At 36.5% G+C, this 20,594-nt stretch overlaps 1 protein-coding gene and 1 long non-coding RNA gene across 9 annotated transcripts in view; one reads left to right on the forward strand and one right to left on the reverse strand.

Annotated features, from left to right (window-relative positions):
• Positions 1–17,566, forward strand: part of LOC148186810 (uncharacterized) — a 126,197-nt gene extending 108,631 nt beyond the window's left edge. The window contains exons 5-6 of one of the 2 annotated variants that reach the window (XR_015779229.1): positions 1,171–1,293; positions 16,965–17,566. This is a non-coding gene — a long non-coding RNA (uncharacterized LOC148186810). The remainder of the gene's footprint in view (positions 1–1,170; positions 1,294–16,964) is intronic. The other variant, XR_015779228.1, reaches the window with a different exon arrangement.
• Positions 1,023–20,594, reverse strand: part of LOC121955208 (uncharacterized) — a 272,250-nt gene continuing 252,678 nt past the window's right edge. For all 7 annotated transcript variants that reach the window (XR_015779226.1, XR_015779227.1, XR_006106616.2 and 4 more), the window contains one exon: positions 1,023–1,266. The gene's annotated coding sequence lies outside the window, so the exon portion shown is untranslated. The remainder of the gene's footprint in view (positions 1,267–20,594) is intronic.

Genomic DNA, 20,594 nt, shown 5'->3' on the forward strand with positions numbered 1-20,594 from the left:
TAATGAACATTAAAACCAAAAACTTATTTGCAATGTTGAGTTTGACCCTTATCCAAGGCAGATAAGTTTTACAGCTTGCAAGAGAGGAGTGTGAAGTCCAACTTAAAACACAGCTAAAATGTCTGAAGGTTTAGCTCAGATGATTAGAGTGCTTTCTTACTGACTAGGAGGATGTTGCTTCAAATCCCACTCAGGACAGATGAACTTTGGTGGTTCAGACAGCTTTTTCAAAATTCACAAAGGAAAACCAACACTAAAAATAGTCTAAGTGCCAGTTGGATGAGCTCTAACAGTTTTTCAGGTTGTGAGATTGAACTTTATCCAGGAATTCTAAAGACTGCTGTCCAAACGAGAGTGAGAAACAGAACGTCAAAGCAGTTAAAGTGTCAGGAGGTTTGGCTCAGTGGGTAAGACAGCCTGTTGGTGTGTCTGAGGTTGTTTGTTCGAGCCTGTTTGGTACAGGTGACTTTTAAAGGTTGTAAAATTCCATATCGACTCTGGTTGTTTGTGGGGTATGTGGCAGAGAGAGAAAAAAATTCTAATAGGCAAGCGTGGTACCACCCCAGCACAAAACCCCAAATGTCCAAGCAAGACATAATACTGTAAAAGTTTTGCACAGACCTTTGATAACTTTTCATCACGAACTGGTTAAGATTGGACCCACCAAAGTAAAGTAAATCAGATTAATCCTGTAGGACAAGTTTGCAAAAGTAGGCGCCGGTTAATTTCGGACCCTGCTGACAGCATTTACCGTTTTCTCAAAGAAAGATAATAAAACGCAGTTATCATGATAATTAAAATATGAATGGTAACCAAAGGGGAATTTTATCCTGATTATCGTGATAACCAGTAACTGTTTCAGCCCTTACCCGTACGTTGTCACCTACCCTGACACAGTTTCCCTCAGAAACAGAATCTCTGTGCCCCTAGTGGCCACTGGGGATGTCACATGAACAGATATTTTGACAAGAAATCAATACCAAAGTTCTGAAAACATGACAGGCCATTTCTGTTTGTTAGTTTGCCATGACTTTTTTTTAATAACATATCATACAATGTTTTTTTGGAACATTCTTACATACTATATCATCAGAGGCTGGGTACTATTACATTTTTATGACATCCTTGCTATGGCTATTCTTATGATGTGCTTTTCTGTATCTTTTTTAGGACATTTTTATGGCATATAATACCACAGAGAAGACTAAGTGCAGGAGACGAAAACTGAGGTGTCATCCATGTTTCATCTGGAACCTCTGCAATCATCTGGAGAGAAAAGAAGAGAAGGACAATGTAAGAATACAACTACAACAACTTCTACAACATCCATCCACTGTAGTAACATTTGTATGCACCCACAACTTTGACAGCCTTGCCCAGAGGTATTACGTTTTCAGGCTGTCTATCCGTAACATTCCCTGGACTGCGATATCTCAGGAATGCCTTTAAGTATATTTTTTAAAAATTTGCTCCAACATTTAGCTTGACGTTAACTTACGGCTGCTTTACAGTAAAACTCCTCCAAGTGATTTAATGTCCAGTACTGCCTTTCTTTTGAATACCAACCCTGTAAGAAATGTGAATTGGACTTAAGCTATTCAGATGTGACATAAAATGACAGGTGTCTACTGTCTCTGTTGTGGCCATGTTTAATACTGATAGAAAAATGCAAACTGAATCCATTCGCCTCATGTAAAATTGTGTCAAAAAGTACTTCTACAGCACTTCGTAAAAAATTGCACCAAAAAGTAATACAATAGCTGATGCTCTAAAACTGCTTCAAAAAGTAGTAGTATAGCATGTTGTCCAATACTGTGTCAAAATTTTACACTGCAGCATGTTATCCAAAAACAAGTTAAAATGTCACACTATAGCATGTCTTTCAAAATTGCATCAAAAAGTCATACTTGAGACTGTTGTGCAAAATTGCTTCAAAATGTCATATTAGAGCGTGATGTCGAAATTTTTCCATACTGTAAAATGATTCCAAAATACTCATGTCATCAAAGAAAGCCGTCCAAAAACAAACGCATTTCAAAAAAATTACTGAAAACATCATAGCATAACATAGCAAAAAACATCAAAATGTGACATGTCCAAAAACAAGCTGAAAACCACAAAATATAGCATGTCGAGACATGTCATATTATGAAATGTTGAAAAAATGGCTAAAAATATCATAATATAGCATATTGAAAAATGACCGAAAACATCATGGTATAGTATGTAAATAGTGTAAAAATATGTCCAAAAAACTTCTGAAAACCACATGAAACAGCATTTTGAGGAGGACCATTGTCTATAGTAAGTGGTTTACAGCTGATTTTGGGATATGTCAATTTTCACCATTTTTGCCATACCATAGCCTTGCTTCTTTGGTAATTTTTTGATGTGCTATTTTATGGGGGTTTTGGATGTTTTTTTCACCACTGTGTGCTATAATAAGTGGTTTTCAGCTGTTTTTTGGACATGTCAATTTTCGACAATTTTGCCATACTATAGCCTTGCTTCTTTGGTCATTTTTTCCACATTCTATTTTATGGGGTTTCTGGACGTTTTCGGATGTTTTTTTTACCACTGTGTCCTATGACGCGCCTCTAGACAGTATGCTAAGTGGTTTTCAGCTGTTTTTGGGATATGTCAATTTTTGACAATTTTGCCATACTCTAGCCTTGCTTCTTTGGTCATTTTTTCCACATTCTATTTTATGGGGTTTCTGGACGTTTTTGGATGTTTTTTCACGACTGTGTGCTATAACATGCCTTTATATACTATACTAAGTGGTTTTCAGCTGTTTTTGGGATATGTCAATTTTTGACAATTTTGCCTTGCTTCTGGCAAGATGGCAAAATTGTCAAAAATTGATATATCCCAAAAACAGCTAAAAACCACTTAGTATAGCAAGTAGACGCATTTTATAGCACACAGTGCTGAAAAAACATCCAAAAACAGCCAGGAACCCCATAAAATAGCACATCAAAAAACTGACCAAAGAAGCAAGGCTATAGTATGGCAAAATTGTCGAAAATTGACATATCCCAAAAACAGCTGAAAACCACTTAGTATAGCATATAAAGGCATGTTATAGCACACAGTGGTGAAAAAACATCCAAAAATGTCCAGAAACCCCATAAAATAGAATGTGGAAAAAATGGCCAAAGAAGCAAGGCTATAGTATGGCAAAATTGTCAAACATTGACAAATCCCAAAAACAGCTGAAAACCACTTAGTATAGCAAGTAGAGGCATGTTATAGCACACAGTGCTGAAAACACATCCAAAAACAGCCAGGAACCCCATAAAATAGCACATCAAAAAACTGACCAAAGAAGCAAGGCTATAGTATGGCAAAAATGTTGAAAATTGACAAATCCCAAAAACAGCTAAAAAACATTTAGTATAGCAAGTAGAGGCGCGTTATAGCACACAGTGGTGAAAAAACATCCCAAAACAGCCAGGAACCCCATACAATAGCATGTCAAAAAAAAATGACCAAAGAAGCAAGGCTATAGTATGGCAAAAATGTCGAAAATTGACAAATCCCAAAAACAGCTGAAAACCATTTAGTATAGCATCTAGAGGCGTGTTATAGCACACAGTGGTGAAAAAACATCCCAAAATTTCCAGAAACCCCATAAAATAGCATGTGGAAAAAATGACCAAAGAAGCAAGGCTATAGTATGGCAAAATTGTCGAAAATTGACATATCCCAAAAACAGCTGAAAGCCACTTAGTATAGCATATAAAAGCATGTTATAGCACACAGTGGTGAAAAAACATCCAAAAACGTCCAGAAACCCCATAAAATAGAATGTAGAAAAAATGACCAAAGAAGCAAGGCTATAGTATGGCAAAAATGTCAAAAATTGACATATCCCAAAAACAGCTAAAAACCACATAGTATAGCAAGGAGACGCATGTTATAGCACACAGTGGTGAAAAAACATCCAAAAACAGCCAGGAACTCCATAAATAAGCACGTCAAAAAATGACCAAAGAAGCAAGGCTATAGTATGGCAAAATTATCAAAAATTGACCTATCCCAAAAACAGCTGAAAACCACTTAGTGTAGCATATAAAGGCATGTTATAGCACACAGTAGTGAAAAAACATCCAAAAACAGCCAGGAACCCCATGAAATAGAATGTGGAAAAAATGTCCAAAGAAGCAAGGCTATAGTATGGCAAAATTGTCGAAAATGGACATATCCCCAAAACAGCTGAAAACCACTTAGTATAGCATCTAGAGGCATGTTATAGCACACAGTGGTGAAAAAACATGCAAAAACAGCCAGGAACCCCATAAAATAACACGTCAAAAAAATGACCAAAGAAGCAAGGCTATAGTATGGCAAAATTGTCGAAAATGGACATATCCCAAAAACAGCTGAAAACCACTTAGTATAGCAAGTACAGGCATGTTATAGCACACAGTAGTGAAAAAAACATCTAAAAACGTCCAGAAACCCCATAAAATAGAATGTGAAAAAAAATGGCCAAAGAAGCAAGGCTATAGTATGGCAAAATTGTCGAAAATTGACATATCCCAAAAACAGCTGAAAACCACTTAGTGTAACATATAAAGGCATGTTATAGCACACAGTGGTGAAAAAACATCCAAAAACAGCCAGGAACCCCATAAAATAGCACATCAAAAAACTGACCAAAGAAGCAAGGCTATAGTATGGCAAAAATGTTGAAAATTGACAAATCCCAAAAACAGCTAAAAAACATTTAGTATAGCAAGTAGAGGCGCGTTATAGCACACAGTGGTGAAAAAACATCCCAAAACAGCCAGGAACCCCATACAATAGCATGTCAAAAAAAAATGACCAAAGAAGCAAGGCTATAGTATGGCAAAAATGTCGAAAATTGACAAATCCCAAAAACAGCTGAAAACCATTTAGTATAGCATCTAGAGGCGTGTTATAGCACACAGTGGTGAAAAAACATCCCAAAATTTCCAGAAACCCCATAAAATAGCATGTGGAAAAAATGACCAAAGAAGCAAGGCTATAGTATGGCAAAATTGTCGAAAATTGACATATCCCAAAAACAGCTGAAAGCCACTTAGTATAGCATATAAAAGCATGTTATAGCACACAGTGGTGAAAAAACATCCAAAAACGTCCAGAAACCCCATAAAATAGAATGTAGAAAAAATGACCAAAGAAGCAAGGCTATAGTATGGCAAAAATGTCAAAAATTGACATATCCCAAAAACAGCTAAAAACCACATAGTATAGCAAGGAGACGCATGTTATAGCACACAGTGGTGAAAAAACATCCAAAAACAGCCAGGAACTCCATAAAATAGCATGTCAAAAAATGACCAAAGAAGCAAGGCTATAGTATGGCAAAATTATCAAAAATTGACATATCCCAAAAACAGCTGAAAACCACTTAGTGTAGCATATAAAGGCATGTTATAGCACACAGTAGTGAGAAAACATCCAAAAACAGCCAGGAAACCCATGATATAGAATGTGGAAAAAATGTCCAAAGAAGCAAGGCTATAGTATGGCAAAATTGTCAAAAATGGACATATCCCCAAAACAGCTGAAAACCACTTAGTATAGCATCTAGAGGCATGTTATAGCACACAGTGGTGAAAAAACATGCAAAAACAGCCAGGAACCCCATAAAATAACACGTCCAAAAAATGACCAAAGAAGCAAGGCTATAGTATGGAAAAATTGTCGAAAATTGACATATCCCAAAAACAGCTGAAAACCCCTTAGCATAGCATCTAGAGGCGTGTTATAGCACACAGTGGTGAAAAAACATCCAAAAACGTCCAGAAACCCCATAAAATAGAATGTGAAAAAAAATGGCCAAAGAAGCAAGGCTATAGTATGGCAAAATTGTCGAAAATTGACATATCCCAAAAACAGCTGAAAACCACTTAGTGTAACATATAAAGGCATGTTATAGCACACAGTGGTGAAAAAACATCCAAAAACAGCCAGGAACCCCATAAAATAGCACATCAAAAAAATGACCAAAGAAGCAAGGCTATAGTATGGCAAAATTGTCGAAAATTGACATATCCCAAAAACAGCTGAAAACCACTTAGTATAGCATATAAAGGCATGTTATAGCACACAGTGGTGAAAAAACATCCAAAAACGTCCAGAAACCCCATAAAATAGCATGTTGAAAAAATGACCAAAGAAGCAAGGCTATAGTATGGCAAAAATGTTGAAAATTGACAAATCCCAAAAACAGCTAAAAAACATTTAGTATAGCAAGTAGAGGCGCGTTATAGCACACAGTGGTGAAAAAACATCCCAAAACAGCCAGGAACCCCATACAATAGCATGTCAAAAAAAAATGACCAAAGAAGCAAGGCTATAGTATGGCAAAAATGTCGAAAATTGACAAATCCCAAAAACAGCTGAAAACCATTTAGTATAGCATCTAGAGGCGTGTTATAGCACACAGTGGTGAAAAAACATCCCAAAATTTCCAGAAACCCCATAAAATAGCATGTGGAAAAAATGACCAAAGAAGCAAGGCTATAGTATGGCAAAATTGTCGAAAATTGACATATCCCAAAAACAGCTGAAAGCCACTTAGTATAGCATATAAAAGCATGTTATAGCACACAGTGGTGAAAAAACATCCAAAAACGTCCAGAAACCCCATAAAATAGAATGTAGAAAAAATGACCAAAGAAGCAAGGCTATAGTATGGCAAAAATGTCAAAAATTGACATATCCCAAAAACAGCTAAAAACCACATAGTATAGCAAGGAGACGCATGTTATAGCACACAGTGGTGAAAAAACATCCAAAAACAGCCAGGAACTCCATAAAATAGCATGTCAAAAAATGACCAAAGAAGCAAGGCTATAGTATGGCAAAATTATCAAAAATTGACATATCCCAAAAACAGCTGAAAACCACTTAGTGTAGCATATAAAGGCATGTTATAGCACACAGTAGTGAAAAAACATCCAAAAACAGCCAGGAACCCCATGAAATAGAATGTGGAAAAAATGTCCAAAGAAGCAAGGCTATAGTATGGCAAAATTGTCAAAAATGGACATATCCCCAAAACAGCTGAAAACCACTTAGTATAGCATCTAGAGGCATGTTATAGCACACAGTGGTGAAAAAACATGCAAAAACAGCCAGGAACCCCATAAAATAACACGTCAAAAAAATGACCAAAGAAGCAAGGCTATAGTATGGCAAAATTGTCGAAAATGGACATATCCCAAAAACAGCTGAAAACCACTTAGTATAGCAAGTACAGGCATGTTATAGCACACAGTAGTGAAAAAAACATCTAAAAACGTCCAGAAACCCCATAAAATAGAATGTGAAAAAAAGTGGCCAAAGAAGCAAGGCTATAGTATGGCAAAATTGTCGAAAATTGACATATCCCAAAAACAGCTGAAAACCACTTAGTGTAACATATAAAGGCATGTTATAGCACACAGTGGTGAAAAAACATCCAAAAACAGCCAGGAACCCCATAAAATAGCACATCAAAAAAATGACCAAAGAAGCAAGGCTATAGTATGGCAAAATTGTCGAAAATTGACATATCCCAAAAACAGCTGAAAACCACTTAGTATAGCATATAAAGGCATGTTATAGCACACAGTGGTGAAAAAACATCCAAAAACGTCCAGAAACCCCATAAAATAGCATGTTGAAAAAATGACCAAAGAAGCAAGGCTATAGTATGGCAAAATTGTCGAAAATTGACATATCCCAAAAACATCTGAAAACCACTTAGTATAGCATGTAGAGGCATGTTATAGCACACAGTGGTGAAAAAACATCCAAAAACGTCCAGAAACCCCATGAAATAGAATGTGGAAAAAATGACCAAAGAAGCAAGGCTATAGTATGGCAAAACTGTGGAAAATTGACATATCCCAAAAACAACTGAAAACCACTTAGTATAGTAAGTAGAGGCGCGTTATAGCACACAGTGGTGAAAAAACATCACAAAACGTCCAGAAACTCCATAAAATAGCATGTAGAAAAAATGACCAAAGAAGCAAGGCTATAGTATGGCAAAATTGTCAAAAATTGACATATCCCAAAAACAGCTGAAAACCACTTAGTATAGCAAGTAGAGGTGCGTTATAGCACACAGTGGTGAAAAAACATCCAAAAACGTCCAGAAACCCCATAAAATAGAATGTGGAAAAAATGGCCAAAGAAGCAAGGCTATAGTATGGCAAAATTGTCGAAAATTGACATATCCCCAAAACAGCTAAAAACCACTTACTATAGCATATAAAGGCATATTATAGCACACAGTGATGAAAAAACATCCAAAAATAGCCAGGAACCCCATAAAATAGCACATCAAAAAAATGACCAAAGAAGCCAGGCTATAGTATGGCAAAAATGTCGAAAATTGACATATCCCAAAAACAGCTGAAAACCATTTAGTATAGCATCTAGAGGCGTGTTATAGCACACAGTGGTGAAAAAACATGCAAAAACAGCCAGGAACCCCATAAAATAACACGTCAAAAAAATGACCAAAGAAGCAAGGCTATAGTATGGCAAAATTGTCGAAAATGGACATATCCCAAAAACAGCTGAAAACCACTTAGTATAGCAAGTACAGGCATGTTATAGCACACAGTAGTGAAAAAAACATCTAAAAACGTCCAGAAACCCCATAAAATAGAATGTGAAAAAAAATGGCCAAAGAAGCAAGGCTATAGTATGGCAAAATTGTCGAAAATTGACATATCCCAAAAACAGCTGAAAACCACTTAGTGTAACATATAAAGGCATGTTATAGCACACAGTGGTGAAAAAACATCCAAAAATAGCCAGGAACCCCATAAAATAGCACATCAAAAAAATGACCAAAGAAGCCAGGCTATAGTATGGCAAAAATGTCGAAAATTGACATATCCCAAAAACAGCTGAAAACCATTTAGTATAGCACCTAGAGGCGTGTTATAGCACACAGTGGTGAAAAAAACATCCCAAAATTTCCAGAAACCCCATAAAATAGCATGTGGAAAAAATGACCAAAGAAGCAAGGCTATAGTATGGCAAAAATGTCAAAAATTGACATATCCATAAAACAGCTAAAACCCACTTAGTATAGCATATAAAGGCATGTTATAGCACAAAGTGGTGAAAAAACATCCAAAAACATCCAGAAACCCCATAAAATAGATGGTGGAAAAAATGGCCAAAGAAGCAAGGCTATAGTATGGCAAAAATGTCGAAAATTGACATATCCCAAAAACAGCTAAAAACCACTTAGTATAGCAAGAAGATGCGCGTTATAGCACACAGTGGTGAAAAAACATCCAAAAACAGCCAGGAACCCCATAAAATAGCACGTCAAAAAAAAATGACCAAAGAAGCAAGGCTATAGTATGGCAAAATTGTCGAAAATTGACATATCCCAAAAATAGCTGAAAACCACTTACTATGGCATATATAGGCATGTTATAGCACACAGTGATGAAAAAACATCCAAAAATAGCCAGGAACCCCATAAAATAGCATGTGGAAAAAATGACCAAAGAAGCAAGGCTATAGTATGGCAAAATTGTCAAAAATTGACAAATCCCAAAAACAGCTGAAAACCACTTACTATAGCATATATAGGCATGTTATAGCACACAGTGATGAAAAAACATCCAAAAATGTCCAGAAACCCCATAAAATGGAATGTGGAAAAAATGGCCAAAGAAGCAAGGCTATAGTATGGCAAAATTGTCGAAAATTGACATATCCCAAAAACAGCTAAAAACCACTTAGTATAGCAAGAAGATGCGCGTTATAGCACACAGTGGTGAAAAAACATCCAAAAACAGCCAGGAACCCCATAAAATAGCATGTCAAAAAAATGACCAAAGAAGCAAGGCTATAGTATGGCAAAATTGTCGAAAATTGACATATCCCAAAAACAGCTGAAAACCACTTAGTATAGCATATAAAGGCATGTTATAGCACACAGTGGTGAAAAAACATCCAAAAACGTCCAGAAACCCCACAAAATAGCATGTGGAAAAAATGACCAAAGAAGCAAGGCTATAGTATGGCAAAATTGTCAAAAATTGACAAATCCCAAAAACAGCTGAAAACCACTTACTATAGCATATATAGGCATGTTATAGCACACAGTGATGAAAAAACATCCAAAAATGTCCAGAAACCCCATAAAATGGAATGTGGAAAAAATGGCCAAAGAAGCAAGGCTATAGTATGGCAAAATTGTCGAAAATTGACATATCCCAAAAACAGCTAAAAACCACTTAGTATAGCAAGAAGATGCGCGTTATAGCACACAGTGGTGAAAAAACATCCAAAAACAGCCAGGAACCCCATAAAATAGCACGTCAAAAAAAAATGACCAAAGAAGCAAGGCTATAGTATGGCAAAATTGTCGAAAATTGACATATCCCAAAAACAGCTGAAAACCACTTACTATAGCATATATAGGCATGTTATAGCACAAAGTGGTGAAAAAACATCCAAAAACATCCAGAAACCCCATAAAATAGATTGTGGAAAAAATGACCAAAGAAGCAAGGCTATAGTATGGCAAAATTGTCGAAAATTGACATATCCCAAAAACAGCTGAAAACCACTTAGTATAGCATATAAAGGCATGTTATAGCACACAGTGATGAAAAAACATCCAAAAATAGCCAGGAACCCCATAAAATAGCACATCAAAAAAATGACCAAAGAAGCAAGGCTATAGTATGGCAAAATTGTCGAAAATTGACATATCCCAAAAACAGCTAAAAACCACTTAGTATAGCATATAAAGGCATGTTATAGTACACAGTGGTGAAAAAACATCCAAAAATAGCCAGGAACCCCATAAAATAGCACATCAAAAAAATGACCAAAGAAGCAAGGCTATAGTATGGCAAAATTGTTGAAAATTGACATATCCCAAAAACAGCTGAAAACCACTTAGTATAGCATATAAAGGCATGTTATAGCAGACAGTGGTGAAAAAACATCCAAAAACGTCCCGAAACCCCATAAAATAGCATGTAGAAAAAATGACCAAACAAGCAAGGCTATAGTATGGCAAAATTTTCAAAAACTGACATATCCCAAAAACAGCTAAAAACCACTTAGTATAGTAAGTAGAGGTGCGTTATAGGACACAGTGGTGAAAAAACATCCAAAAACAGCCAGGAACCCCATAAAATAACATAAAAAAAAAATGACCAAAGAAGCAAGGCTATAGTATGGCAAAATTGTTGAAAATTGACATATCCCAAAAACAGCTGAAAACCACTTAGTATGGCATATATAGGCATGTTATAGCAGACAGTGGAGAAAAAACAACCAAAAAAAACCAGGAAACCCATAAAATAGCAAATCAAAAAAAAAAAATGACCAAAGAAGCAAGGCTATAGTATGGCAAAATTGTCGAAAATTGACATATCCCAAAAACAGCTGAAAACCACTTAGTATAGCATATAAAGGCATGTTATAGCAGACAGTGGTGAAAAAACATCCAAAAACGTCCCGAAACCCCATAAAATAGCATGTAGAAAAAATGGCCAAAGAAGCAAGGCTATAGTATGGCAAAAATGTCGAAAATTGACAAATCCCAAAAACAGCTGAAAACCACTTACTATAGCATATAAAGGCATGTTATAGCACACAGTGATGAAAAAACATCCAAAAATAGCCAGGAACCCCATAAAATAGCACATCAAAAAACTGACCAAAGAAGCAAGGCTATAGTATGGCAAAAATGTCGAAAATTGACAAATCCCAAAAACAGCTGAAAACCACTTAGTATAGCAAGTAGAGGCGCGTTATAGCACACAGTGATGAAAAAACATCCCAAAACATCCAGAAACCCCATAAAATAACACGCCAAAAAAAAAAATGACCAAAGAAGCAAGGCTATAGTATGGCAAAATTGTCGAAAATTGACATATCCCAAAAACAGCTGAAAACCACTTAGTATAGCAAGTAGAGGCATGTTATAGCACACAGTGCTGAAAAAACATCCAAAAACGTCCAGAAATCCCATAAAATAGATTGTGGAAAAAATGGCCAAAGAAGCAAGGCTATAGTATGGCAAAAATGTCGAAAATTGACATATCCCAAAAACAGCTAAAAACCACTTAGTATAGCAAGAAGATGCGCGTTATAGCACACAGTGGTGAAAAAACATCCAAAAACAGCCAGGAACCCCATAAAATAGCACGTCAAAAAAAATGACCAAAGAAGCAAGGCTATAGTATGGCAAAATTGTCGAAAATTGACATATCCCAAAAACAGCTGAAAACCACTTAGTATAGCATATAAAGGCATGTTATAGCACACAGTGGTGAAAAAACATCCAAAAACGTGCAGAAACCCGATAAAATAGCATGTAGAAAAAATGACCAAAGAAGCAAGGCTATAGTATGGCAAAATTGTTGAAAATTGACATATCCCAAAAACAGCTGAAAACCACTTACTATGGCATATATAGGCATGTTATAGCACACAGTGATGAAAAAACATCCAAAAATAGCCAGGAACCCCATAAAATAGCACATCAAAAAACTGACCAAAGAAGCAAGGCTATAGTATGGCAAAAATGTCGAAAATTGACATATTCCAAAAACAGCTGAAAACCATTTAGTATAGCATCTAGAGGCGTGTTATAGCACACAGTGGTGAAAAAACATCCCAAAATTTCCAGAAACCCCATAAAATAGCATGTGGAAAAAATGACCAAAGAAGCAAGGCTATAGTATGGCAAAATTGTCGAAAATTGACATATCCCAAAAACAGCTGAAAACCACTTAGTATAGCATATAAAGGCATGTTATAGCACACAGTGATGAAAAAACATCCAAAAATGTCCAGAAACCCCATAAAATAGCACATCAAAAAAATGGCCAAAGAAGCAAGGCTATAGTATGGCAAAAATGTCGAAAATTGACATATCCCAAAAACAGCTAAAAACCACTTAGTATAGCAAGAAGATGCGCGTTATAGCACACAGTGGTGAAAAAACATCCAAAAACAGCCAGGAACCCCATAAAATAGCACGTCAAAAAAAAAATGACCAAAGAAGCAAGGCTATAGTATGGCAAAATTGTCGAAAATTGACATATCCCAAAAACAGCTGAAAACCACTTAGTATAGCATATAAAGGCATGTTATAGCACACAGTGGTGAAAAAACATCCCAAAACGTCCAGAAACCCCATAAAATAGCATGTGGAAAAAATGGCCAAAGAAGCAAGGCTATAGTATGGCAAAATTGTCAAAAATTGACATATCCCAAAAACAGCTAAGACCCACTTAGTATAGCATATAAAGGCATGTTATAGCACAAAGTGGTGAAAAAACATCCAAAAACATCCAGAAACCCCATAAAATAGATTGTGGAAAAAATGGCCAAAGAAGCAAGGCTATAGTATGGCAAAAATGTCGAAAATTGACATATCCCAAAGACAGCTGAAAACCACTTAGTATAGCAAGAAGATACGTTATAGCACACAGTGGTGAAAAACATCCAAAACAGCCAGGAACCCCATAAAATAGCACGTCAAAAAAAATGACCAAAGAAGCAAGGCTATAGTATGGCAAAATTGTCGAAAATTGACATATCCCAAAAACAGCTGAAAACCACTTAGTATAGCATATAAAGGCATGTTATAGCACACAGTGGTGAAAAAACATCCCAAAACGTCCAGAAACCCCATAAAATAGCATGTGGAAAAAATGGCCAAAGAAGCAAGGCTATAGTATGGCAAAATTGTCGAAAATTGACATATCCCAAAAACAGCTGAAAACCACTTACTATAGCATATAAAGGCATGTTATAGCACAAAGTGGTGAAAAAACATCCAAAAACATCCAGAAACCCCATAAAATAGCACATCAAAAAAATGGCCAAAGAAGCAAGGCTATAGTATGGCAAAAATGTCGAAAATTGACATATCCCAAAAACAGCTAAAAACCACTTAGTATAGCAAGAAGATGCGCGTTATAGCACACAGTGGTGAAAAAACATCCAAAAACAGCCAGGAACCCCATAAAATAGCACGTCAAAAAAACAATGACCAAAGAAGCAAGGCTATAGTATGGCAAAATTGTTGAAAATTGACATATCCCAAAAACAGCTGAAAACCACTTAGTATGGCATATATAGGCATGTTATAGCACACAGTGATGAAAAAACATCCAAAAATAGCCAGGAACCCCATAAAATAGCATGTGGAAAAAATGGCCAAAGAAGCAAGGCTATAGTATGGCAAAATTGTCAAAAATTGACATATCCCAAAAACAGCTAAGACCCACTTAGTATAGCATATAAAGGCATGTTATAGCACAAAGAGGTGAAAAAACATCCAAAAACATCCAGAAACCCCATAAAATAGATTGTGGAAAAAATGGCCAAAGAAGCAAGGCTATAGTATGGCAAAAATGTCGAAAATTGACATATCCCAAAAACAGCTAAAAACCACTTAGTATAGCAAGAAGATGCGCGTTATAGCACACAGTGATGAAAAAACATCCCAAAATTTCCAGAAACCCCATAAAATAGCATGTGGAAAAAATGACCAAAGAAGCAAGGCTATAGTATGGCAAAATTGTCGAAAATTGACATATCCCAAAAACAGCTGAAAACCACTTAGTATAGCATATAAAGGCATGTTATAGCACACAGTGATGAAAAAACATCCCAAAACATCCAGAAACCCCATAAAATAGATTGTGGAAAAAATGGCCAAAGAAGCAAGGCTATAGTATGGCAAAAATGTCGAAAATTGACATATCCCAAAAACAGCTAAAAACCACTTAGTATAGCAAGAAGATGCGCGTTATAGCACACAGTGATGAAAAAACATCCCAAAATTTCCAGAAACCCCATAAAACAGCATGTGGAAAAAATGACCAAAGAAGCAAGGCTATAGTATGGCAAAATTGTCGAAAATTGACATATCCCAAAAACAGCTGAAAACCACTTAGTATAGCATATAAAGGCATGTTATAGCACACAGTGATGAAAAAACATCCCAAAACGTCCAGAAACCCCATAAAATAGCATGTGGAAAAAATGGCCAAAGAAGCAAGGCTATAGTATGGCAAAAGTGTCGAAAATTGACATATCCCAAAAACAGCTGAAAACCACTTAGTATAGCATCTAGAGGCATGTTATAGCACACAGTGGTGAAAAAACATCCCAAAATTTCCAGAAACCCCATAAAATAGCATGTGGAAAAAATGACCAAAGAAGCAAGGCTATAGTATGGCAAAAATGTCGAAAATTGACATATCCCAAAAACAGCTAAAAACCACTTAGTATAGCAAGAAGATGCGCGTTATAGCACACAGTGGTGAAAAAACATCCAAAAACAGCCAGGAACCCCATAAAATAGCACGTCAAAAAAATGACCAAAGAAGCAAGGCTATAGTATGGCAAAATTGTCGAAAATTGACATATCCCAAAAACAGCTGAAAACCACTTAGTATAGCATATAAAGGCATGTTATAGCACACAGTGGTGAAAAAACATCCAAAAACATCCAGAAACCCCAATAAATAGATTGTGGAAAAAATGGCCAAAGAAGCAAGGCTATAGTATGGCAAAAATGTCGAAAATTGACATATCCCAAAAACAGCTAAAAACCACTTAGTATAGCAAGAAGATGCGCGTTATAGCACACAGTGGTGAAAAAACATCCAAAAACAGCCAGGAACCCCATAAAATAGCACGTCAAAAAAAAAATGACCAAAGAAGCAAGGCTATAGTATGGCAAAATTGTCGAAAATTGACATATCCCAAAAACAGCTGAAAACCACTTAGTATAGCATATAAAGGCATGTTATAGCACACAGTGGTGAAAAAACATCCAAAAACGTCCAGAAACCCCATAAAATAGCATGTAGAAAAAATGACCAAAGAAGCAAGGCTATAGTATGGCAAAATTGTCGAAAATTGACATATCCCAAAAACAGCTGAAAACCACTTACTATGGCATATATAGGCATGTTATAGCACACAGTGATGAAAAAACATCCAAAAATAGCCAGGAACCCCATAAAATAGCACATCAAAAAAAAAAATGACCAAAGAAGCAAGGCTATAGTATGGCAAAATTGTTGAAAATTGACATATTCCAAAAACAGCTGAAAACCACTTAGTATAGCATATAAAGGCATGTTATAGCACACAGTGGTGAAAAAACATCCCAAAACGTCCAGAAACCACATAAAACAGCATGTGGAAAAAATGACCAAAGAAGCAAGGCTATAGTATGGCAAAATTGTCAAAAATTGACATATCCCAAAAACAGCTAAAAACCACTTAGTATAGTAAGTAGAGGCGCGTTATAGGACACAGTGGTGAAAAAACATCCAAAAATATCCAGGAACCCCATAAAATAGCACATCAAAAAAATGACCAAAGCAAGGCTATAGTATGGCATAATTGTCAAAAATTGACATATCCCAAAAACGGCTGGAAACCACTTAGTATAACAAGTAGAGGCGCGTTATAGTACACAGTGGTGAAAAAACATTCAAAAATGTCCAGAAACCCCATAAAATAGAATGTGGAAAAAATGGCCAAAGAAGCAAGGCTATAGTATGGCATAATTGTCGAAAATTGACATATCCCAAAAATAGCTGAAAACCACTTAGGATAGCAAGTAGAGAAATGTTATAGCACACACTGGTGAAAAAACACACAAAAATGCCCATAAACTCCATAAAATAGCACATCAAAAAAATGACCAAAGAAGCAAGGGTATAGTATGGCAAAAATGTTGAAAACTGACACATCCCAAAAACACCTGAAAACCATTCAGTACAGCACTTTGAGGCATGTCATAGAATACAGTGGTGAAAAAATATCCAAAAACATCAAGAATCCCCATAAAATAGCATGTCCAAAAAATGACCAAAGAAATAAGGCTATTGTTGCGGGTGCCACCGTTGTTTTGGTTGTTGCTGTATGGGGGTTGTGGCATTTTCATTATTCAGGAAGCGTGACTGATGATGTCATCGGAAGTTCGCCACGCCATCAGGGATTCCTTCCTCCCAAACCGTCGGGGATTTCCTCTGCCTGTGACTCCTTTCCCCTCCTCCTTCTGCAGGCCTTCTTGACAAACAATCAGATGGTGCAAGTGGTCCCGCCTTCGTCCCTTTTGATGAGTGCTTGTTCCAATCATGTGTTTTTCTGTTGTCTATTTAAGTCTCCCGTACCTTTGCCAGTGGGCAGTTGTGCTTACTCATGAGCAGTTCACCTCCATGTTGTGCTGGCATGATTGATGTAAACATATGATTGTAAAGTCGGTACTACATGTTAACTCGTGTGCAAGGGAGCTGGGCTTGAGATTAGCTTTTGTTGCATTTCATGTTTAATACATTTTGTTATTGCGCCACACCTCAGGTAATTATTTGTCTAACACAATAGGCCTTCAGGGTGTCTGTGCTATTTGTGTTTTGAGAAACAGGTAAAGTTGTAATAAGCTGTGGAGTGGGTGTGGTAGGCATAAGGTGTTTTATTTGGTTTACTGAATTGCGACCACCCCTCTCCCTTTGTTCATTTGTTTGTGTATGTGCTGCCCGTTTGATGCTGGGCCAGTTCATTCATGCATACTTGTGTTGAACAATAAACTTTTTTCCGCCTGTTTAACATCAAATCTCTGTGTTGCTTCCCTTTGTCCCTAGACTTAACATCTGTGAGTTGTAACGGCTATAGTATGGACAAAATGACGAAAATTGACGGCAGTGAAAAAACATCCAAGAACGGACAGAAACCCCATTAATTAGTATGGTAAAACCAAAGAAACAAAGCTATAGTGTGGCAAAATTGTCGAAAATTGACATATCCCAAAAACAGCTGAAAACCATTTAGTATAGCATCTAGAGGCATGTTATAGCACACAGTGGTGAAAAAACATCCAAAAATGTCCAGAAACCCCATGAAATAGAATGTGGAAAAAATGACCAAAGAAGCAAGGCTATAGTATGGCAAAATTGTCGAAAATGGACATATCCCCAAAACAGCTGAAAACCACTTAGTATAGCATCTAGAGGCATGTTATAGCACACAGTGGTGAAAAAACATCCAAAAATGTCCAGAAACCCCATAAAATAGCACATCAAAAAAATGACCAAGGAAGCAAGGCTATAGTATGGCAAAATTGTCAAAAATTGACATATCCCAAAAACAGCTAAAAACCACATAGTATAGCAAGGAGACGCATGTTATAGCACACAGTGGCGAAAAAACATCCAAAAACAGCCAGGAACTCCATAAATAAGCACGTCAAAAAATGACCAAAGAAGCAAGGCTATAGTATGGCAAAATTGTCGAAAATGGACATATCCCAAAAACAGCTGAAAACCACTTAGTATAGCAAGTACAGGCATGTTATAGCACACAGTAGTGAAAAAAACATCTAAAAACGTCCAGAAACCCCATAAAATAGAATGTGGAAAAAATACCCAAAGAAGCAAGGCTATAGTATGGAAAAATTGTCGAAAATTGACATATCCCAAAAACAGCTGAAAACCCCTTAGTATAGCATCTAGAGGCGTGTTATAGCACACAGTGGTGAAAAAACATCCAAAAATGTCCAGAAACCCCATAAAATAGCACATCAAAAAAATGACCAAGGAAGCAAGGCTATAGTATGGCAAAATTGTCAAAAATTGACATATCCCAAAAACAGCTAAAAACCACATAGTATAGCAAGGAGACGCATGTCATAGCACACAGTGGCGAAAAAACATCCAAAAACAGCCAGGAACCCCACAAAATAGCACATCAAAAAAATGACCAAAGAAGCAAGGCTATAGTATGGCAAAATTGTCGAAAATGGACATATCCCAAAAACAGCTGAAAACCACTTAGTATAGCAAGTACAGGCATGTTATAGCACACAGTAGTGAAAAAAACATCTAAAAACGTCCAGAAACCCCATAAAATAGAATGTGGAAAAAATGCCCAAAGAAGCAAGGCTATAGTATGGAAAAATTGTCGAAAATTGACATATCCCAAAAACAGCTGAAAACCCCTTAGCATAGCATCTAGAGGTGTGTTATAGCACACAGTGGTGAAAAAACATCCAAAAACAGCCAGGAACCCCATAAAATAGCACGTCAAAAAAATGACCAAAGAAGCAAGGCTATAGTATGGCAAAATTGTCGAAAATGGACATATCCCAAAAACAGCTAAAAACCACTTAGTATCGCAAGTACAGGCATGTTATAGCACACAGTAGTGAAAAAAACATCTAAAAACGTCCAGAAACCCCATAAAATAGAATGTGAAAAAAAATGGCCAAAGAAGCAAGGCTATAGTATGGCAAAATTGTCGAAAATGATCGTTTCCCAAAAACTGCTGAAAACCATTTATTACAGCAAGAAGATGCGCGTTATAGCACACAGTGGTGAAAAAACATCCAAAAACAGCCAGGAACCCTATAAAATAGCACGTCAAAAAAATGCCCAAAGAAGCAAGGCTATAGTATGGCAAAATTGTCGAAAATGGACATATCCCAAAAACACCTGAAAGCCACTCAGTATAGCATCGAGAGGCGTGTTATAGCACACAGTGGTGAAAAAACATCCAAAAACTGCCAGGAACCCCATAAAATAACACGTAAAAAAAATGACCAAAGAAGCAAGGCTATAGTATGGCAAAATTGTCGAAAATTGACATATCCCAAAAACAGCTGAAAACCACTTAGTGTAACATATAAAGGCATGTTATAGCAAACAGTAGTGAAACAACATCCAAAAACAGCCAGGAACCCCATAAAATAGCACATCAAAAAAATGCCCAAAGAAGCAAGGCTATAGTATGGCAAAATTGTCGAAAATGGACATATCCCAAAAACAGCTAAAAACCACTTAGTATAGCAAGGAGAGGCATGTTATAGCAAACAGTAGTGAAAAAACATCCAAAAATAGCCAGGAACCCCATAAAATAGCACGTCAAAAAAATGACCAAAGAAGCAAGGCTATAGTATGGCAAAATTGTCGAAAATGATCGTATCCCAAAAACAGCTAAAAACCACTTAGTATGGCAAGGAGAGGCATGTTATAGCAAACAGTAGTGAAAAAACATCCAAAAACAGCCAGGAACCCCATAAAATAACACGTCCAAAAAATGACCAAAGAAGCAAGGCTATAGTATGGCAAAATTGTCGAAAATTAACATATCCCAAAAACAGCTGAAAACCACTTAGTTTAACAAGCAGAGACATTTTATAGCACACAGTGGTGAAAAAACATCCAAAAACGTCCGGAAACCCCATAAAATAGCATATCAAAAAAATTACCAAAGAAGCAAGGCTATAGTATGGCAAAATTGTCGAAAATGGACATATCACAAAAACAGCTGAAAACCACTTACTATAGCATATAAAGGCATGTTATAGCACACAGTGGTGAAAAAAAACATCTAAAAACGTCCAGAAACCCCATAAAATAGAATGTGGAAAAAAATGCCCAAAGAAGCAAGGCTATAGTATGGCAAAATTGTCGAAAATGATCGTTTCCCAAAAACTGCTGAAAACCATTTATTACAGCAAGAAGATGCGCGTTATAGCACACAGTGGTGAAAAAACATCCAAAAACAGCCAGGAACCCTATAAAATA

This window comes from Plectropomus leopardus, chromosome 16, assembly GCF_026936395.1.
Source record: "Plectropomus leopardus strain MGB_pleo_1.0 chromosome 16, ASM2693639v1, whole genome shotgun sequence".
NCBI lineage: Eukaryota > Metazoa > Chordata > Actinopteri > Perciformes > Serranidae > Plectropomus > Plectropomus leopardus.